This window comes from Eleutherodactylus coqui, chromosome 7 (assembly GCF_035609145.1).
Source record: "Eleutherodactylus coqui strain aEleCoq1 chromosome 7, aEleCoq1.hap1, whole genome shotgun sequence".
Classification (NCBI taxonomy): Eukaryota; Metazoa; Chordata; class Amphibia; order Anura; family Eleutherodactylidae; genus Eleutherodactylus; species Eleutherodactylus coqui.
The window spans coordinates 183554932-183578084 of NC_089843.1; the positions used below are offsets into that span (position 1 = coordinate 183554932).

Genomic DNA, 23153 nt, shown 5'->3' on the forward strand with positions numbered 1-23153 from the left:
GTTACTCGTGACGAGTACCACGCGATGTTCGAGTTACTTTCACTTTCATCTCTGAGACATAAGCGCACGTTTGTGGCCAATAGAAAGACATGGAAGGCATTACAACTTCCTCCTGTGACGTTCAAGCCCTATACCACCCCCCTGCAGTGAGTGGCTGGGGAGATCAGGTGACACCTGACTATTAAAATCTGCCCCGCCCGCGGCTCGCCACAGATGCATGGTGACAGAGATCAGGGAAAGTGCTGTCTTGCTGTAGCTGCTATAGGGAGAGTGTTAGGTGTTATTTTAGTCTTCAAGAACCCCAATGGTCCTTCTTAGGGCCACATCTGACCGTGTGCAGTACAGTTGAGGCTGCTTTTAGCAGTGTTGCACAATTTTTTTTTTTGTATATCGGGCGTGCAGACCATTGCGTCCTCAGTCTGCAGTCATTGTACAGAGTATAGGGGCAGTACTGGTGAGGCAGGGAAAGAGGGAAAGGTGAAAGAGATATACTGTCTATATAGGCAGTGGGCTTTTTCAAAAAAATTGGGGAAAAATACTATCTTTGGGCTGCCTGTGACAGTCTTCAGTGTACTGCGTGTCTGCTGGGGGTAGTAGTCCTAATTAATACGCAGCTAAGCATTACAGCAGGCGTGCGCAAAATTGTTTCCTGGCTCTGCTGTCTCCGTTACATCACCGCCGTCATAGCGCCAGAGGGAAAGACTATACAATATATACGCTGCATACAGTATCTGCTGTTTCAGCTCACCATTTAAAAAAAGGGAAGCCAAATACTTAAGGCGTACCACTGCCCTTTGGCGACTAGACTGCTTCTGCGCTGTGAATTCCACTAGCTCAGTTCTTTGCACCTACGTCTTACTACAGGCGTGCGCAAAATTGTTTCCTGGCTCTGCTGTCTCCGTTACATCACCGCCGTCATAGCGCCAGAGGGCAAGAGTATACAATATATACGCTGCATACAGTATCTGTCTGCTGTTTCAGCTCACCATTTAAAAAAAGGGAAGCCAAATACTTAAGGCGTACCACTGCCCTTTGGCAACTTGACTGCTTCTGCGCTGTGAATTCCACTAGCTCAGTTCTTCGCACCTACATCTCACTACAGGCGTGCGCAAAATTGTTTCCTGGCTCTGCTGTCTCCGTTACATCACCACCGTCATAGCGCCAGAGGGAAAGAGTATACAATATATACGCTGCATACAGTATCTGCTGTTTCAGCTCACCATTTAAAAAAAGGGAAGCCAAATACTTAAGGCGTACCACTGCCCTTTGGCGACTTGACTGCTTCTGCGCTGTGAATTCCAATAGCTCAGTTCTTCGCACCTACGTCTCACTACAGGCGTGCGCAAAATTGTTTCCTGGCTCTGCTGTCTCCGTTACATCAACCGCCGTCATAGCGCCAGAGGGAAAGAGTATACAATATATCTGCTGCATACAGTATCTGCTGTTTCAGCTCACCATTTAAAAAAAGGGAAGCCAAATACTTAAGGCGTACCACTGCCCTTTGACGACTTGACTGCTTCTGCACTGTGAATTCCACTAGCTCAGTTCTTCGCACCTACATCTCACTACAGGCATGCACAAAATTGTTTCCTGGCTCTGCTGTCTCCGTTACATCACTGCCGTCATAGTGCCAGATTGTCGCTGGATAGTCAGAGAACCCTCATGTCTATATCTCAGCGCGTTGAGGAGGAGGGGGAGGAGCATAAGGAGGAGGGGGAAGAGACAGCTTGGCCCACTGCTGAGGGTACCCATGCTGCTTGCCTGTCATCCTTTTAGCGTGTATGGCCGGAGGAGGAGGAGGATCCTGAAAGTGATCTTCCTAGTGAGGACAGCCATGTGTTGCGTACAGGTACCCTGGCACACATGGCGGACTTCATGTTAGGATGCCTTTCTCGTGACCCTCGCGTTACACGCATTCTGGCCACTACGGATTACTGGGTGTACACACTGCTTGACCCACGGTATAAGGAGAACCTTTCCACTCTCATACCCGAAGAGGAAAGGGGTTCGAGAGTGATGCTATACCACAGGACCCTGGCGGACAAACTGATGGTAAAATTCCCATCCGACAGCGCTAGTGGCAGAAGGCGCAGTTCCGAGGGCCAGGTAGCAGGGGAGGCGCGGAGATCAGGCAGCATGTACAGCGCAGGCAGGGGAACACTCTCCAAGGCCTTTGCCAGCTTTATGGCTCCCCAGCAAGACTGTGTCACCGCTCCCCAGTCAAGGCTGAGTCGGCGGGAGCACTGTAAAAGGATGGTGAGGGAGTACGTAGCCGATCACACGACCGTCCTCCGTGACGCCTCTGCCCCCTACAACTACTGGGTGTCGAAGCTGGACACGTGGCCTGAACTCGCGCTGTATGCCCTGGAGGTGCCTGCTTGTTCTGTGGCTAGCGTCTTGTCAGAGAGGGTGTTTAGTGCGGCTGGGGGAATCATCACGGATAAGTGTACCCGCCTGTCAACTGACAGTGCCGACAGGCTTACACTCATAAAGATGAACAAAGCCTGGATTTCCCCAGACTTCTCTTCTCCACCAGCGGACAGTAGCGGTACCTAAACAATACGTAGGCTGCACCCGCGGATGGAAGCATTGTTCTCTATCACCATCAAAAACGTGGACCTTTTAGCTTCATCAATCTGTGTATAATATTCATCCTCCTCCTCCTGCTCCTCCTCCTGAAACCTCACATAATCACGCCGAACGGGCAATTTTTCTTAGGCCCACAAGGCTCAGTCATATGACTTTAGTAAACAATGTTTATACGTTTCAATTCTCATTAAAGCGTTGAAACTTGCACCTGAACCAATTTTTATTTTAACTGGGCTGCCTCCAGGCCTAGGTACAAATTAAGCCACATTAACAAAGCGATTAATGGGTTTCACCTGCCCTCTTGGTTGGGTATGGGCAATTTTTCTGAGGTACATTAGTACTGTTGGTACACCAATTTTTTTGGGCCCTCGCCTACAGTGTGATCCTAGTAACTTTTATGGGCTTCGCCTGCACTCATGCTACAGCAAGGTGTGTGGGGTTGGCCTACAATTTTGCTACATAAATGTAACTGGGGCCTTGTCTATACTGCAACTACTGAAATGTGCAAGAGACTGTTATCTCCCTAAACTGCTGCAAGGGGAATGTTACTGTGGCCTGTCTTGACTGCTACTACTACTGAAATGGAACTAATACTGTGCTCCCCCTATACTGCTGCTTCGGAATTGTTACTGGGGCCTGTCTTGACTGCTACTATTACTGAAATGGAACTAAGACTGTGCTCCCCCTATACTGCTGCTAGTGATATGTTACTGGTGCCTGTCTAGACTGCTACTACTACTGAAATGGAACTAATACTGTGCTCCCCCTATAATGCTGCTAGTGATATGTTACTGGGGCCTGTCCCTAATGCTACCGCTGAAATGTTACTAATTCTGGGCTCTGCCTATACTGCTGCTAATGCTATGTCACTGGGGTGTGGAAACGGAGGCTTCCCAAAGACATGATGGTGGCGAGGCCATTTCCCACCAACGCGGTTACTGTTAAGGTGCATATAATCACGGACACGTGGAGAGGACACGTAGTGCCTCAAAAACATCCCCCTCCTCCTCCAACAATGAAAACATTCTTGGCAAATACCTTTGCATAGGTCCGTCTGGTGGCAGTCCAAGAATTTCACCTTTACCGACACAACAAGAGAGCCCCCCCACCATCCCCCCACCACGGCCCACTTAATCCTGGCCACATTCCGAAAACCAACTAAATAAAACTGCGCTACTAGGTCCGCAGTCGCCACCACATTCCCACCAACGCGGTTACTGTTAAGGTACATATTACCACTCTGACTGGGGCATGCACTGTGGGCCGAAGCACATCTGTATTGTATGTGACGTTAGCTCTGCTGAGCAGGGCACTGCAATGGGATATATTTATGTACCGCCGGTGGCTTCCTGGGACCCACCCATGCTGTCGGTCCACACGGAGTTGTAACTGCATGTGTCCACTTCTAAAGAACCCCAGTCTGACTGGGGCATGCAGTGTGGGCCGAAGCCCACCTGCATTAAACCTGACATTACCTCAGCTGTGATGGGCAATGCAATGGGATATATTTATGTACCGCTGGTGGGTTCCAGGGAGCCACCCATGCTGTGGGTGCACATGGAATTCCCATTGCGGAGTTGTACCTGCCTGTGACTGTTTATAAAAAACCCCGGTCTGACTGGGGCATGCAGACACCTTGACAGAATGAATAGTGTGTGGCACATAGGTTCCCCATTGCTATGCCCACGTGTGCAGCTCCTGATGGAGGTGGCACAGGATTGGATTTCTCATTGCTTCTGTACAGCATTGTGGGCTATTGCCCCGCCCCTTTTAAAGAGGGTCGCTGCCTGGCCGTGCCAACCCTCTGCAGTGTGTGCCTGCGGTTCCTCCTCATGGCAGACACACTTATAAATAGACATGAGGGTGGTGTGGCTATGAGGCCAGCGTGTGGCATGAGTGCAGCTGAAGGCTGCGCAGGGACACTTTGGTGTGCGCTGTGGACACTGGGTCGTGCGGGGGGGTTGGGCAGCATGTTACCCAGGAGAAGGGCATCGGAGTGTCATGCAGGCAGTGATTGTGCTTTGTTGGAGATAGTGTGGTGCTTAGCTAAGGTATACCTTGCTAATGAGGGTTTTTCAGAAGTAAAAATTGTTGGGAGGGGGGGGGCACTCTTGCTGCTATTGTGGCTTAATAGTGGGACCTGGGAACTTGAGATGCAGCCCAACATGTAGCCCCTCGCCTGCCCTATCCATTTTTGTGTCGTTCCCATCACTTTCTTGAATTGCCCAGATTTTCACAAATGAAAACCTTAGCGAGCATCGGCGATATACAAAAATGCTCGGGTCGCCTATTGACTTCAATGGGGTTCGTTACTCGAAACGAACCCTCGAGCATCGCGAAAAGTTCGTCTCGAGTAACGAGCACCCGAGCATTTTGGTGCTCGCTCATCTCTAGTTTTTAACATTAGAAAGTTCCATTGACAATCGTGTGAAAAAAATGCAGCGAGATTGCGTGGAAAAAAAATGTGCAAGAAAAACGCAAGTGGGCAGGAGACTAATAAACAAAATCGGTCTACTAATGTTACTTATACCTTGGGTATAAATCACCCAGTTGTTTTTTCTTACCGAGGACTCCCCATCATTAAAAGGGAATATATCACAAATATTTTTTTTTTAATAATTAAAATGAACTGCTGAAACCTTTTACAGAATTTCTACTTATACAGCTGTTTATCCCCAGTATACACTACTCGTCAAAAGTTTTAGAACACCTCAATTTTTCCAGTTCTTTTTGATATTTACAGTTTAATGTCTCAAATGTACTCTGAAATGAAAGTATAGAACAAAGAAACAAGTTAAGATGAAAAAAAAAATGGATTATTTGCTTGACCAAATAAAATCTACATTGCTGACTCTTCAGAGTAGCCACCTCTAAGGGCTCCTTCCCACGGACGGATCTCCGCCACGTAATAGGCGGCGAAAATCCGCCGTATTGCCCGCAGCTATTAGGTTCTATTGAACCTAATAGCTCAATGCTCACGGTGCGGAATTCCATCGCGGAATTCCGCACCGTGAAATCACCCGACCTCACCCGCGGCATGCTCTATTTGCCGCGGGTGTACGCGCAGCCGGCTTCCATTGCAGTCAATGGAAGCCGTCTGTCACGCTATCTTCCGCTGTAGCTTTCTGTAGCACACCGCTGTGGCTTTCTGTAGCACAGCGGAAGATAGCGTGAAACCACTTCCCCGCCCATCGCCAGCCGCGTCATATGACGCGGCCGGCGCATCATGTGACGCTGTGAGCGTGTCATAAGGCACGGCTGGCGCGTCACGTGCTCTATTGCGCATGCGCGCTGACGCATCATGGGGGAACAGGGGACGCCGGATCCGGAGGTAAGTATTGGGGTCTCTGGGGGGCGCCTTAATGGGCTCCGCTGTGGAAGTCTGCAGCGGAGCCCGTCACGGCCGTGGGAAGCCGGCCTAACTGAAGTAACAGCTTTACACAATCGATGCATTCTTTCTACAATTGCATTCAGATATTGTTCAGAAATTCCTTCCCAACGTTGCTGCAGGAGTTCCCACAAATGTGCTGCACTTTCGCCCTTCCGTACAGTTCATCCCAAACTAGTTCAATGGGGTTTAAGTCTGGAGACTGTGCAGGCCATTCCATTCTTTGAAGCCTACCAGCTTCTTTTTGTCTTCTTAAGTAGCCCTGACATAACCTAGAACTCTTTCAGTAATGCACTGGAGGTGCTGCTTGGCCTGGACAAGTCTTCTTTGATATTCTGCAAACATAGCGGTGACTTTCTTGCTGATACTCTACTTATCAAATCTTTGGATAGAAGTATTCTTTTCACAGTTGAAATGAAAATTTCTTCATTTTTGCTGCATCAAGTCATGCGCGAAGATTTTGTGCTGTGAGGAGCCGATCACACAAACTGTTGACTCTCAAAAAATTGTCATCTGATTTGGTAGTGGTTTTGTTCTCTTCCTATCAGCGTTTCTAAGTACCTATGATGGTACAGGAAACTGTACTGACTGCCACCTTGGCTTTCTTAGCAATTTATCTGTAGGACAGACCTAAGGGTTATAACTGTCTCTCTTCATTTGGTTAATTGCCCTTTTCTTGCCATTACGATAGCAATGTGCTCTGTCCTGAAGAACAAAACTGTCCAAATTCTGGCCTAGAGGGAATCTTATTCAGTATGTTTCAACACTGGCTATATAGAATCAGAGGGTTAAAGAGTAATCTACAAAAGTTTAGACACCTGTAGGAATAGTTTGCATCCAATTTCAAACCATAATTTGCCATAAATTCAGACTATTGTTATGTTTAAGGTAAAGATTTCATATTTTTACTTTTTTAACTTAAAGGGGTTGTCTCGCGGCGAAAGCGTTTTTTTTAAATGGACCCCTGCAATATGCCCTGTGAAAAAGAAAGCATGTGTTAGTGTTTAACAAGCACATTGCACTTACCTGCATCAGCGTTCTGCAGCTTCTTCTTTTCTTCTTTTAAAGATGGTGCACCGCGGGTCTTCCCATGGTGCACCGTGGAGTTTCTTCTTCTGTCTTCCGCGTTCCACTGCCGATACAGCCACCTCATTGGCTGATCAGCATCACGTGACGGAGGCGGAGCTACGATGACGACGCGGTGACCAGCTCTCCGGCACGAGCGGCCCCATTCACCAGGCAGAAGACCGCACAGCGCAAGCGCGTCTAAAAAAGCAAGAAGCCAGCGAAATTAGACGGATCCATGGAGACGGGGACGCTAGCAACGGAGCAGGTAAGTGAATAACTTCTGTATGGCTCATATTTAATGCACGATGTACATTACAAAGTGCATTAATATGGCCATACAGAAGTGTATAACCCCACTTGCTTTCGCGAGACAACCCCTTTAATTTTGAACTTATTTGCTGGATTTAAAGTTTTTTAATGTCAAAAATAATTGAAAATTTTGAGGTGTTCTAAAATGTTTGACCAGTAGTGTTTACCTCTATGCCAGAGCTTTATTTTAAAATATTACAATATACAACTAAGGCTTCTTGCATGAGAACTTGATTGAGTCTGTGATGTCTTGTATGTTCTAGACCAATTCATGCCCTTGTTAATTTGCTTTCACATCACTGATGCCTCCTTGGCTATGCAAAGACGCTAAGCAAAAGAATAAAGGATCTTTTCCGTTCTCTGGTTAAAGAGAGTTTACATTTACTAAATAAATGATTCCACTTGATGTGGAAAGGCTAAGAAAAATCTAAAAAGGAAAAGTGGAAAACAGTAGGCGGAAATAAAGAATGAGTGGAGTTGGCAACTATGAAAGGCAGCACTGTGTGATAGTACAAAAAAACTGTTCGCCAATTGCTTGGTGTTCACTTCCTGTGTGAAAACTACACAGACGGCTATTGTTCCATGTGAACATTAAGGAAAGTTTCACCAGGGCATATAAATACAGTTTTTTAGACTTAGCATAGAGAATTACAAGGGAGTAAAGTGGCGGTATTTAATTACCCCATCATGTGATAATATGGCAATCGGGCATTTAAAACACAAATGACTTCTGAAATCATTTGAACAATGACATTCACCAGTGTATTGTAGTATTGTCGCTCTTTTAGGGTCAATTGTTCAGAGCTTAGAGATTGATTAATGGACTTTCAATGTTGTATGATACTGGCAGCAAATGCATTGCAAGCAAGAATAGGTAATAAACCTGGTTCGAAACCAAGTGATTTTCAAATAATATTCATCGCTCAGTGTTCCCCGGAGATTACTTAGGTGTTTCTAGGATAAATATTTTCATTTGACAGCACAAAAAGTTATTGACAGCTATGTATAAGACCATGTTCTGTTTTTAAAGCGTTTTTTGTCAACAAAGAAAAAATACATCCATTTTCCATAATCGTAGGTGAATATATCAGGGATCTGCAAAAATAGTAGTAATTGTAATCAGTGAAAACTCATTAAAACCCACATCATTTCTGATACATGTGCACAAAAGCGACCCTCCGGGCCTGGAGAAGCATAGATGGCCACTCAGGCTTCTCTGACTACCACATACTCACTGTGCATTAGGACTTCTTCACACGGGCGTGCTTTAGTTCCGTTATGCGGCCATGACAATCACGGCCGCATAACTGGGCAGAACGAAACCAACTGATCTCAATGGTTCATTAGCGGTTTTCTCACCTGTGACAAGATAGGGTAAGACCTATCTTCTCGCAGTTTTTTTTCAAACTTGCGCGCTATAGCGCAGAGCTTGAATAGCCCAATAAAAAATTTTTTAAAAAGGTTCATGCGCAACTACACTTTGTAGCGGCGAGAGTAGTTGTACATACACCCATGTGCTTTTGCCCTTAGTATGTAGTCTAAAACAGGGTTTCCCAAAGTGTGCTCCTTGGAGCCCCTGGGGCTCTGCGAGAGCTTTAAGTAGCTCCGATGGGGGGCGTTTCTTACCGCCGATGGAGTAGGGCGCACTTTCCCGGAGCTCCCGCCAGACCCGCCAACAGAACGGACTAGCGAGCCGCTGCAGACCTGCATCCAGCCTGTAATGACGAGGAGGAGAACAGCTGAGACCCCCAGGCACCCGCCGAGATCATCCATCGCAGCCATGGAACGCTTCCTCCGCTCACCCAAGGAGGCTCCAGCGCTGAGCAGGAAGAGCAAGATGGCGCCGCGCCACCCGACCCGAGCAGAGAGAGGAAGGAGGGAGCAGGAGGGGCCGAGCGCTGAAGAAGCAGGCACCCCGCAAGGCAGGAGCAAGGCTGGGACGCCAGTAACGAGTGAGATGACAGCGGCCACCTCCAGCAGCATGCTGGCTCTCCAAGTAAGAAGTGAAGAGGGCTCGGAGGAAGGAGGGGGGAGGGAGGAGAGCGGCAGCGCACCAAGCAGCAGAGGGACAGTGTCGGCACCACACATAGCTCCTCACACTGAGGCAGCCTGCTCCCCCCAAGTCAAGAGCAATAAGGGCCACGCTGAGCCCAGCTCAAAAGCACCCCCAGGGTCCTGCCAACAGCAAACAGACCCCCCGGCAGCACACCAGAGCCCCATAACTCAGGGAGACATAAAAGGGGCCCCTGTCTGCAGCACAGCAGGTGACTGTGTAAAGGAGAGGGACATTACCACCATCCCCCTCCCGCAGAGGCCCCCGCGAGATCCAGTACGGCCAATGCCCAGCGGTACGCCTGCAGCCTCGGGAGTTAAAGGGCCCCCCAGGAGAAAAGGGCCGAACGACACCCCCCCTCCAAGTCCTGAAAAGGAGATCACGAAATAGGCATCCTTAGCCCTAATCCCAAACATCCAACTGGGCAAGGAATAACTCAAACCCCCCAGACAAGCGAAGATGACTGGGACTGGAGGGCTCACCTGAAGGCTCTCCCTACAAAGGAGAAATGAATGATTTGCTGCAGAAGTTAGACGCAGCCCACAAACAAGATATTGCAGCCCTGCAGGAAGACATCAGGAATGTTGGGCAGAGAGTAGCTGAGGTAGAGGAAACCCAAGACAAGTTCCACAGCACCCTATTAGAGCATGCGCATATCATGGAAATGCAAGCTCACCAAATCGCAGAACTAACCAATCATCTGGATGACTTAGAAAATCGCCATAGGCGTAATAATCTCCGTATAAGAGGGCTATCCGAAGAAATTGGTAGCGGACAACTAGAGGACTGGGTCACAGAACTACTTAACTACCTGCTGGACAGACCACTTGATTCCGTCTTGGAGTTGGACAGAGTTCACCGGGCGCTAGGACCGAAACCATTGTATCCCGCCAAGCCCAGAGATGTGGTCTGTCGTGTCCACTTTTACAAGGACTTATCTAAACGCACACTTCAACTCCGCAGAGCCCTCAAACCTTTGTTGAATGTCCTGAGAGAAAAAGACATCCCGTATAGATGGGGATTCCCACTACAGCTACAAGCCAAAAAAGGAGGTAAGACGGCCATTTTCAGACATCTGGGGGACTTACCCAAGTTCCTGGGGACATTGGAGCTACCCCAAATAGCAATCCCGGACTGGCCCAAAATCGGAGGGATGCCGGTCCCCCCGCCCAGAATGGAGTGGCAAGTTGCAGGCGAAACAAGAAAGGGGACAATCAGCAGATTACCAAGAGAGCAAGGAACCAATTGAGAATCGCCAGACAATAAAACTGGCGTACTTTTCCTCTTAACATGCGCCTCCAAGAAGGTTTCCCGTACTGGAGGCCATTCCAGAGCGACTCCCTTAAACCATCAAACCTCAACGCTTGAGAAGTTAACGGGTCCTGCGGCAGACTCGATTTATAGTCTGCAGATAAGCAAACCCTCTACACCTTTCCCCCCTCCCCCCCCTACTTTTTTTTTTTTACTCCCTCTTATTCCCTTTTCTTTCCTCTAACCCTCTCCCTCTCTCCCCTCTGCCTGTCCCTTTCATTTTACTACCCTTTTTTCCTCTTTAGGGGCCATAAAAAATGTCTTGATCGGCGGTGAAGGTGTGGGAAGACCTCCATCGTCGGTCTCCCATCTCCTCCACCTAGACTAGGCAGCTCTTAGCTGCACTAATCGATAGAGTTCGTTAGCTATTAGTTTACGGGGTTTTTTTGTTTGTTTGGGGTTTTTTTTCTCTTTTTCTTTGCTTTTTTTTGTTTCAGAGTTATAAGGCCTAACCAAGGCCAAATAATGTTATCTATGTGTTTCCCACCCAGCCCAATCCACCCCAAACTCTCCCTATCCCCACCTTTCCCTCACCCATCCCCGACCTCGCTTACACAAGGGAAGGAGCCCCCCCGAACCATGAGACCATGGCTAGCCTGACGGTGTGCTCCTACAATGCCAAGGGGTTGAACATCCCCTCCAAGAGAGGGCAAATCCTATACCAAATGCAGAAAAAAGGGAGGAAAGTAATCCTTTTTCAGGAGACTCATTTCAAAACCGGAGAAACCCCCTCCTGCTCCACGAAAACATACCCTTCCTGGTTCCATAGTCCGAACCCAACCCGTAAAGCGGGCGGAGTTTCTAGAGCATTTCATCGCTCACTACAGGTCCAACCCCTTGGCATAATGTGCGACCCGGAAGGCAGGTACCTTTTTATCAAAGTTGAATTATGTGGCAGGGTAATCACACTAGCTAACCTCTATTTCCCGAACAAGGGACAGACCTCCTTTGGAATCGCATCCCTGAGAGAGCTAACGAAATTTGCAGATGGCACAGCTATCATCCTGGGAGGCGATTTTAACCTGACGGCGGACCCAGGACTAGACTCGACGTCCGGTAAGTCCTCGGTCTCTCATTCGGCAACACGAATCCTCTTGAGGGAGCTGGGTAATATGCACTTAGTGGACCTCTGGCGGCTGCTACACCCCGGCGTCAGGGACTATACATTCCACTCGATAGCCCATAACAGCTACAGTAGGCTCGACTATATTTGACTATATCTCACGCCCTGTTAGACTCCCAGCCCACATGCGCATTTGGACCTTTTATTTGGTCCGATCATGCCCCGGTATATGCGGACTTTGAAGGCACCCTAAAAGACCCCCGAACACGAGGATGGAGGTTAAACGATAATATCTTAAAAGACCCCCTGTGTGTTCAGGAAGTTAAAAATGCCATAAATAACTTCCTAATAGATCATCAAAACGATCCCACAAGTACCCCGCTCAAGTGGGAGGCCTTAAAATGCGTCCTGAGAGGTGTCCTAATCTCGCACGGGGCTAGATTAAAAAAAGAACGCTCAAGGGAACTGGGAAATCTGTTGATGTCATTGCAAGAGAGCAAATTGGCAAACAAGAGGTCCCTGAATGACATCCGGCGGGCAGAAATATCGGCGCTGAGACAAAAGATTTTATCAATTTTAGACCAGAGGTTACTGGCTTTCAAAGACAGGCTCCGTAGAGAAGCGTACGAGGTAGGGGACAAATGCGGACGTCGATTAGCGCGAGTGCTCCACCCCAGAACCCAACAAACGTTCGTCTCTAAGATCCAAGAGACCAGAGGAGGGGCCGCGGTAGCTACAAAAGACATATTAGAGGAGTTCCGCCTCTGTTACGAGAAACTGTACGATATAGAGCGACCCGCTCAAGGAGCTGAGGGGGAACACAAGGAAGAACGAACCTACCTCGACGAGTATGGTCTGGGCCCCCTGAGTGGGGGGGGGAGTCTGAGGCTTTGGAGGAGGATATCACATGTGAGGAGGTAGTTGAAACAATCAGAGACCTCAAGATAGGTAAGAGCCCAGGCCCAGACGGGTTCTCGGCTAGATTTTTTAAACTCTTCACGGAGGACTTGTCTCCATTCATGGCACAAGTTTTAAACGAGATATCCAAGGGGAGCCCCCTCCCCCCTCAGGCCCTACAAGCTCATATAGTGGTAATCCCGAAACCGAGTAAAGATTCCTCCTTGTGTGCTAGCTATAGGCCTATTTCATTGATTAATATAGATGTAAAAATGCTGGTAAAAATCCTGGCAAACAGGCTAAGCGGCCATATTCCAGACCTGATACACAAAGATCAGGTGGGATTCGTCCCTGGTAGGGAAGCCAGGGATAATACTATTAAAGCTATCTCCCTGATCACCTGTGCAAGATCGACGGGCAAGCCACTATGTTTGCTGGCGGTGGACGCGGAAAAGGCGTTCGACAGGGTCAGGTGGAGATTCCTGGAGGGGACCCTTCGTCGGATGGGCCTGGGGCAGAGGATGAGAGAGTGGATCATGGCTCTCTATTGTGAGGGTATATGTATATATTGCCATATGTTTTTTATGCTTTTATACCTGTATGCAAGTTCTATTCAAAGTTAAAATGAGAAAAACTTATATGTCGCCTTATATCAGATATTCCAAGGCTTTGCAAGGCTGAGAGAGATGTGTCCAGAAATTCAGAGATGATACAGAACCAGACACGAAGGCCGTGTGCTTGGCTGTTTTTCCAGAAGCGCCATATCTAGATAACGACTGTTCAACTACATATATAACTTTCACTGTCTCAGGCCGGAAATCCGGACTTCCCATATATGGTTATGCGGTGAATTTGAGCCAATGAGCCCATCACCCATTCCTAGTGATGAGACCAAAGGGTATAAGATCCCATGTAATCTGTAATAAAGTGCGCAGTCATGTCCCCGTGTGAGGAACTATACCAGACCTCCGTGTGTGGTGTCTCTTCTTTACCGCCGGCAGCGGGGCATTGGGGTGGGCCTGATTGGTGCTGTACGCAGAAATTTTCTTTGACAATGGCGCCCAATGAAAGTGGGGCGGTAAAACCGGAGCCGTACAGCGCAGTCCACCCGGATCCACGCCACAGGGAAGCCGTCCTGCTGCAAACCGAGCCTGATCAACTCACTGAACTCCAGGTAAGACCGGCATATATTTATGTTGTGTTTTACGCTGAGAGTCTTGCAGCGGGAGGGACTATCTGTGTTTTGTGACCGGACGGGTTGGGTTAAGAGTTCTACACGGTAGCTCGTGTGGGCTTTGGGCTTGCCGTCACGGACCACTGACCGTGATATGCGCACCAATCGCTCACCCAGGGACTAGTCATTAGTCTATTTGTACTTTAAAGTCCGTAGCGTTTTAACGATAGTGGAGATTGTTTGTTGTATCTGCAGAATTTTTTTCTCTTTCTTTTCATTTAGTCTCATAAGAGAAGGGACCCTCGGTTGTTTTTTCAGTATATAAGGGGCTAACAATTTGATTTAAGAGGGATGCATTTTGTGAGACAGGCTTCATAGGAGAAGGGACCCTCGGTTGTTTTGCCTTATATATGGGGCTAACAATTTGATTTCAGAGGGATGCATTCTGTGAGGCTGGTTCCATAGGAGAAGAGACCTTCGGTTGTTTTGCCGGTATATAAGGGGCTGACAATTTGGAATTAAGAAGGATACATTCTATGGAGCGTGTTATTATTATTATTATCATTGTTGTTCTAATATGCGTAAGACCTTATTAAAGAAGACGGAGCCCTTTATGGGCCGCCGCCGTGCGGATCAATTGATGGAGGAGAGACAGTAGGAGAGACAAGGGTCCCAATCTGTAAAATGTAAGAAAACTCTAATGAAAATGTGTGACATCGACCCGCACGGTAGATTACAATATAGGGACTAGGAGGAGGTCTTTAGGACCAAGAAGGGCGCCTTGAAAGACCAAGGGTTGCTAGAAAGTGCTGAAGTGAGAAGCAGAGAGACAGTCAGAGAAAGTTAAGTATGTACACATTATTTGTTTAAGAAAGTATCCGTAAGTGAAATGTTGGAAAGTACAGTAAGTGATCAAGAGGGTGTTGGGAGAGTGTCTACTGAAGGTTACATTGGCAGTTAGGTAGGGAGAGAAGTATGGGGAACAAGCAAAGTCGAGAGGAAAGTTACAAAGCATGTGATTTGTTGGCAAAGAGAGAGGAAAAGGTGTATAATACTAGGTGGATATAGATAATAGATATACAGTAGGTGGATATATATGTGTGTATATATGTATATATATGTGTGCAAATGGTTAACTGAGCTTGCTTTTAGAGGAGAAGGATTGTTTACTTGAAGCTGCAGTCTGTGTAGCTTTTCAAGGTCAAGAAGATAACAGCGAGAGAGAATGCAATACTAACCATGAAAGCTTGAAATTAATCTAATGAATTATACAGTCTTAGATTTCAGGAAATATAGCAATTTCTAAGGTATATTCTTACTGGGTTCTGAGGTCACAAATGGAGACATCTTGGTCTCTTTCATACAGGTGTAAGCTGTCAGAAGGTCCCAGCATATGTTATTTATGAGTTCAAATGTAGGGAATAGTTAAACTAAAAAAACTCTGTTCAGTTGGTTTTGCATATTCGTAGAGAGATAACAGTTATTTTGCAAAGGTGGGGGCTTTCAGAATTCACTCTAAGCTCAGGGTCACAGATTCTAAAATACTTCAGCGTTTAATACAGCATAAAATAGCTTCAGTACATAAGAAAGATAGAATGTCTCAGTCACTCAGCAAATTTTTTCACATAATTTGTCAAAAATAGCGCTCATTCACAATCTCATCTCAATAGAATCATGTACTTTATAACATTATAGCACTCACCTCAATGTTTTTCAACTGATGTATGTTTGTCAAACTTTTTTTGTCTGTGCATCTGTATGTACTGGGACACCTTCAATGGGGGTGACAGAGCAGACTTGAGTGCATGGATGGATGAGAGTTAATGCCCAGTGTTCAGGCTGTGGTGAATGTAAAATGTGTGATGCAGGTATTGACTGGGGATAAAAGTGTTCCCCACCCCATGCATAAGACTTTACTTGGTTGTGATGTGGATGCTTAGACTGTGGAGCTTAAATGAAGGTGTGAAAAAAGACGCAAGCGACCAGTATCGAAGGGGTGGAGCTAGATGATGTAAAGGATGTAATGTTTCATCCCTCTTGTCCACAAGGGAGGGGGTGAGGATCTTGAGCAGCTAGTAAAAGTTTTGTTTTTTTTCTCTCTCAAATTTGATAAGACATTGCAGGCAGGAACAGATTAATAATGAATTTGCTTAAAGGATATCACATTTCCAATATTAATAGGGGTTTGTAGATTATTCTGCCCTGATGTAACTCATGTCTCTGTTATTGGTGCTAACATTTTACAGGCCTTATCTGCATCCATCAAATCTTTTTACAATGTTATACTACCTTGAAACCGGGTACTCTTGTTCCAATTGAGTACCCTGGTTCAAAGGGGGGGGGGGGAGAAGGCATAGGTGATCTAGGTATTGCAAATCAGCCATTTTTTAATTTTTTTTTTGCAACAAGGTTCTGATCTTTTTGAAATAAAATATCAGCATGATTGTCTAGCATTGATGCAACAAGAAAATTTAAGTTTTAAAAAAGTTACTGAAAGCCCTTGTTAACAATGCATATTTTGAGTTGTTTTTTATAGATGGTCCCAGGGTGATTGATGACTCCACACTGGATATGCAGTGGTCACACAACAAGATGTCCTCAAAGCAGAATGCCTCCGCATGTCGCAGCACAAGAAGCGGAACTAAAGGCACTCACTGAGGCGAGTAGAGTGGCAAAAGGTAAGACGGCAACCCTTTACACTGACTTCCGGTATGCATTTGGCATAGCTCATGATTACGGCCCAACATGGAAGGCCAGACAGTTTTTTACCTCACCAGGACAGCCAATTAAGAATGGTGCAGTAGTGCAGAGTCTCACGGAGGCTCTACTACTACCTAACAAAGTGGAGAGCTCACACCAATTCCTACACCGGAGAAACAAGAGGCAACGCCATCACAGACCAAACAGCAAAGGCAGCGGCCCTCAAGCCGTGGAAGAAAAGAAGAATTTAACAATAACTTTGGACTTTGACTAAACCTGGACTTTGATAAAAACTTTGGACTTTGATATGCTAAAGACTTTACAGTTACAAGCCAGCAAGAAAGAAAAAGACAAATGGACTAAATATGGGAGCAGCAGAAACAGGACGGTGTATGGTGAACAGTCAACAGCACTTGCCTACCAAGGTCTCTGTGCCCCATGATGGCCCAGCTGACACACGGAAAGACGCACCTCTCAAAGCAGCAATGATGTCGATGCTTGAACAAGGACGGGTGGCTCCTGGGTTTTCTGTAACTGCTGCATCATTTGTCCAATTTTGCATGATCTTTGCCGTAAGCAACAGGGCAGAAGTAAATTTGCCACATCACACTTGCCTAGACCACTCTACCCATTTCAGGGATTGTAAATTGGCTACACTCAGCTCCCACTTGTTGGGAAGTATGAATATGTGCTTGTTGTTGTTGATTTCTTTTCAGGTTGGAGAGACCTACCCTGTTACCAAAGTAAATAAGCAGGTAACCGCTCAGAAGCTCATGAATGAGGTAATCTGCAGATATGGGGCACCGGAAGTGATTGAGTCAAACAAAGGTACGCACTTCACAGGTGAAATAATACAATACATCATGTCTGCTTTGGGTATATTTCAGGCTTTTCACACACCCTACCATCCGCGGAGTAGGGGGAAAGTAGATACAAAAGGCAATGAAGAAAACGGGCAAATCTTGAATTGAGTGTCTTCCATTAGTTTTTCTTTTTCTCCGGAGGGTACATGCCACAGTATCAGAGTTTTGGGAATGATTTTCTTGTTAATTTTGTCACAGGTCTCTCCAAGGAATTGTCAATAACGCATTCTGCAGTCTCTGCTTTTCTCCCAGGTCCTACAGATGAGTGTCACAATCTGAAACCAGGTGACAGGGTCTATGTGAAAAAGTTTGAGAGAGAAACCCGGTTTAAAGGTCCTTACCAGATGTTGTTCACCACCCTAACTGCAGTCAAGCTTGAAGGAAAGCCCACTTGGATCCACACTTCGCACTGCAAAAACTCATGATCCTGCATATCCTTTACATGCTATAATGTGGTACAATTCCTCCAACACACACCTTTGACTACTGTACACTAGCCCCCTGTTTCAGGGATCAGAACAAATTAATACAATCAAATGTGCAATATGAAGAGTACACTGAGGGTGAGAATCCAGCACCACATCGTGCTAAGAGAGAAGTTGACGCTCCAGGTGGTAACTTTGATCCACATGTATACATAGATGCAATAGGAGTGCCAAGGGGGGTGCCAGATGAATTTAATTCTAGAGATCAAGTTAAAGCAGGTTTTGAGTCCTTATTTGCTATTGTCACTGTTAATAATAATGTAGATTGGATGAATTATATCTATTACAATCAGCAGAGGTTTGTAAACTACACCAGAGATGCTTTGCAAGGGTTAGCTGACCAGTTAGGGCCCACTGCATCCATGGCGTTCCAAAATAGAGTGGCCCTGGATATGATTTTAGCAGAAAGAGGTGGGGTATGTAATTTCCTGTATGTGCATTATCCCTTTGACCAAAAAGAGTATGAGTAAGGGACTGGACAATGTGACACCAACATTTCCCTTGTTTGAAAAAGATGAAGAGCCAGTTCCGATAGTGCCAACCACGTACGTTACCAGAAGAATGGAGAAATGTACTAGTACTGCGCCTGCCCCGATCTCATAAGATGGACTGTCAGTGGAATTCCCATTTGCCTAGGGTTAGTGCAGAAGACCTTAGGTTCGAGCGAGGGCACACCCTGTGGGGTGTTAACTTGTACAGATAGAGGGTATGGATGCCCGGAAATGAGCCCAGGGAATCCATGGCCTCCTTCTGAGGTGAGGTAGGGATCCCCCCTCCTAGGAGTAGGGACTTACGGGCAGTGGGAAAACCCTGACACAAGGGAGAGGCGACCGAGGAAGAGTGCAAGGCCTGGTGCTTGATCTCCATATAAGTTTTTAGGGGGGTTTGTGAGGGTATATGTATATATTGCCATATGTTTTTTATGCTTTTATACCTGTATGCAAGTTCTATTCAAAGTTAAAATGAGAAAAACTTATATGTCGCCTTATATCAGATATTCCAAGGCTTTGCAAGGCTGAGAGAGATGTGTCCAGAAATTCAGAGATGATACAGAACCTGACACGAAGGCCATGTGCTTGGCTGTTTTCCCAGAAGCGCCATATCTAGATAACGACTGTTCAACTACGTATATAACTTTCACTGTCTCAGGCCGGAAATACGGACTTCCCATATATGGTTATGCGGTGAATTTGAGCCAATGAGCCCATCACCCATTCCTAGTGATGAGACCAAAGGGTATAAGATCCCATGTAATCTGTAATAAAGTGCGCAGTCATGTCCCCGTGTGAGGAACTATACCAGACCTCCGTGTGTGGTGTCTCTTCTTTACCGCCGGCAGCGGGGCATTGGGGTGGGCCTGATTGGTGCTGTACGCAGAAATTTTCTTTGACACTATAACGGCCCCTCGGCAAGAGTACGAGTGAATGGTAGCCTGTCAGACACCATACAGATAAAGAACGGGACACGCCAGGGCTGCCCTCTCTCGCCTTTGCTGTATGCCCTATCCATGGAGTCTCTGGCCAACGCCATTAGAAAAAATGGATCGGTCAGTGGCCAGAAGGAGGGACCCTCCGAGCATAAGATGGCTTTATTCGCAGATGATCTCCTTCTCTTCCTGTTGAACCCTAGGGTGGTGATGAGAGAGTTTGAGAGGTATGCCCGAGTCAGCAATTTTAAAGTCAACCTCCAGAAATCGGAGATTCTTAACGTAACTCTCCCCCAAGAGGAGGTCGAGGTACTCTCGGACTCCTTCCCCTTTAAATGGAAATCCTCATCCATAAAATATTTGGGGGTTCAACTCCACGCAGACCCGGCCCAGATCTTTGAATTAAACTTTCTCCCATATGTAGATAGGCTCGAGACTGATCTGAATGGGTGGAGCCCATTGTACGTGTCTTGGACGGGACGGATCAACACCATTAAGATGGACTCTCTCCCGAAATTTCTATACTTATGTCAGACCCTCCCGATTCACCTCAGTCGACAATACCTACTTAGCATCTGCTCTCTAATTATTAAGTTTGTTTGGAGGGGGCGTAAGTCCAGATTAAGCTACAGAGTGCTTACATCGGCCAAGGAAAGGGGGGGCTTGGGACTCCCTGACTTTGTGCTATATTACAAAGCAAGTCTGGCGAACTTTGTCCTCACCCTATTGCAAGGAAGACAGTCAAAGCTATGGGTAGAAATGGAGTACGAGAGCGACGAGAGAGGGGTACAGGGGGCTCCGTGCATCCCAAGAAGGCTGCTGGGGGATATAAAATCTCTGTCACCCTTCATACTTGGGGTCCTTAAGGCCTGGGGGACTTTTGCCCCGTGATCGGGACTAATAAATATACCGGGCCCTCTCACGCCGCTGTTGGCCAATCCGCAGTTCCCAGTAGCTAGATACAAAACATCACTAATGTCCCTCCCGGGCTCCCCTATCCCAAGGGTCAGACGTAGTTACACAAACTGGAATGAAAACCTTGGTGGAGATTTATGGGACTGAGACCCCTCCCCCGGGGGCTTGGATGAGCTACTTCCAGGTGAGGGGCTATGTGGAGTCCCTGGCGCCCGAGGGAAGCGGGAGCAAGCAGCTGACGCCATTTGAATCCCTGTGCATGGCGCCGACTCATATCGAACATGGGATATCAACTATATACAAGCTGTTGCTGAAGGGGGAGACAGGGGACGAACTTCCAAGCTACACAAGCCAGTGGGAGATGGAGCTGGGCAGGAATCAAACAGAGGCTGACTGGCAGAGAGCGTTCCTCATGTGCCATAAAAGTTCTAAATATGGCAGGCTACAGGAACAGAACTTCAAAGTCCTATCCCGCTGGTACTGGACGCTCTCGAGGCTGCATCAACTCGATAATCAGATCCCCCAGACTTGCTGGAGGTGCCAAAACGGCTCTGGAACAATGTTCCACATATGGTGGGAATGCCCCCCAGTCAGAGAACTGTGGAATAACGTAGAATTAATATATAACGAGATGACCAGATCTGCGGTGTCCATAACAGCGGAAATGGCCCTCCTTCTGATGCTCCCTGGGTCTATCGCCAGAATTAAGGCGGACCTTCTGAGGCTGGTCATACTGGCAGTCAGGATGTCTGTCCCTGGTCTGTGGAGATCTACGATTCCTCCCTCGAGAATGCTATGGACTGAGAAGTTGAATTTACTCATGAGATATGAAGAAGAGGGGTCCGAGAACGAGGAAGTGCGTATGGGCACGCATGATCTTTGGAGCCCCTGGATCGCGATGAGAGCCTCAGAACACTTTAAATCCTGGCTGGAGTCAGGATGCCTGGCTTAATGAACAGTACTTAGCACAGGTAAGCGAGGTCAATTCAATCCCCTATCCCCTTCTTTCCCTCCCTCCTCTCCTACTCTATCCATCCCCCCCCTCCCTCCCAGGTTTGTTTTAAGTTAAAGGGGTTGTCCCGCAAAAGCAAGTGGGGTTAAGCACTTCTGTATGGCCATATTAATGCACTTTGTAATATACATCGTGCATTAAATATTGGCCATACAGAAGTTATACACTTACCCCCTCCGGTGTTGGCGTCCCCGTCTCCATGGCACCGACCGAAGCCTTCTTCTCGCACGTACGCATGCGCAGAAGACCTGTGCGGCGCGAGCACACCGGAGCGGCCCCATTCAACAGAACAGAAGAGCAGACAGCGCAAGCGCGCCTAATCGAGGGAGCAGAAGGCTTCGGTTGGCGCCATGGAGACGGGGACGCCAACACCGGAGGGGGTAAGTGTATAACTTCTGTATGGCCAATATTTAATGCACGATGTATATTACAAAGTGCATTAATATGGCCATACAGAAGTGCTTAACCCCACTTGCTTTTGCGGGACAACCCCTTTAAGATACTACATATCAGGGGTATCTTCCATTTTTTTTTCTTTGTTTACTAAAGACACTGGAAAAGAATATGGGATCTGCAATTTAAGATACCACATACCAAGTTTTGTAAGATGCTCTTCTGTAGAGCTTTATGAAGGTATATTTGATGGTTGTACTGTTTTTTAAGTGTCTATTCGAAAACGAATAAAATTTGATTGAACAATAAGTAGCTGCGATGGAGAGTCTAGGTCCCTGTCCTACTCTCCACTGTAGCGGTGTCTGGATAGTCTGTACCGAGAAAATCAGCATGCAAGACCTGCGGTTTGCTCTGGTCATATGAGACACGTTGCTATGCTGACCACAAGCCGTGCATGCTGATTTCCTTAGTACAGGCTGCTGGGACACTGCTACAGGGGTGAGTAGAGCAGGGACTAGCAGATTATAATAGGGGTGATTGGGGCGACCGCCCCAGGTCCGAGACTCCAAGGGGGCCCACGCCCGTTACAATCACATCTATTGTAATCCGCACTTCTAAACCTCTCCCTGCATCAAAAGAACATAGCGACAATGAGGGACCCTATCACTATTGGGGTGGCAATGAGGGCCCTTATCACTACTGGGGCAGCAATGGGGGACGCTATCATTGCTGGGGTGGCAATGGGGGACCCTATCACTACTGTATCACTACTGGGGCGGCAATGAGGGACCCTATCACTACTGGGGCGCAGTGGAGGACCCTATTACTACTGGGTCTGCAATATAAAAATAAAAGAATCTCAACTAAAAGGAAACCAAGGTGGCTCGACAAGACGGTAAAAGGGGCTATAAACAAAAAAAAGAAAGCGTTCAAACTACTAAAGCAACAAGGCAGCGAAGAAGCGCTAAAATCGTACAGGGAAAAAAACAAAATATGCAAAGACAGGATCAAAATTGCCAAGGAGGACGCAGAAAGACTGATCGCCAAAGAGAGCAAAATCAACCCGAAACAATTTTTCAACTATATTAACAGCAAAAGTATTTGCATGGAGAGCACTGGTCCTTTAACAAATAATGCAGGAGAAATCATTGAAGATGATGGAGGGAAGGCAAATCTATTAGTTTCTTTTCAAGCATATTCACAAACGAAAAGGAAATGCCACATGAGATGCAGGGGAATAAAATAAACCCCTCGCAAAATATGTCATACCTAACGCAAGAGGAAGTGCGGAACCGATTAAAAAAGATTAAAATCAATAAATCGCCAGGCCCAGATGGAAAACACACAAGGGTACTAAGGGAACTAAGTGATGAGATAGCTAGGCCGCTATACCTAATATTTCTAGACACTATCAAGACAGGTGTTGTACCATTGGATTGGCGCATTGCCAACGTGGTTCCAATTTACAAAAAGGGGACCAAAAGTGAGCCTGGTAACTACAGGCCGG

The 23153-nt window shown here is 46.9% G+C and overlaps 1 protein-coding gene and 1 long non-coding RNA gene across 4 annotated transcripts in view; one reads left to right on the top strand and one right to left on the bottom strand.

Annotated features, from left to right (window-relative positions):
* LOC136573635 (uncharacterized) overlaps positions 1–13390 on the top strand; it is a 50973-nt gene extending 37583 nt beyond the window's left edge. The window contains exons 2-3 of the long non-coding RNA XR_010785904.1: positions 11654–11774; positions 13335–13390. This is a non-coding gene — a long non-coding RNA (uncharacterized lncRNA). The remainder of the gene's footprint in view (positions 1–11653; positions 11775–13334) is intronic.
* Positions 1–23153, bottom strand: part of SLC4A4 (solute carrier family 4 member 4) — a 319472-nt gene that overhangs the window by 155208 nt on the left and 141111 nt on the right. The window lies entirely within an intron of this gene.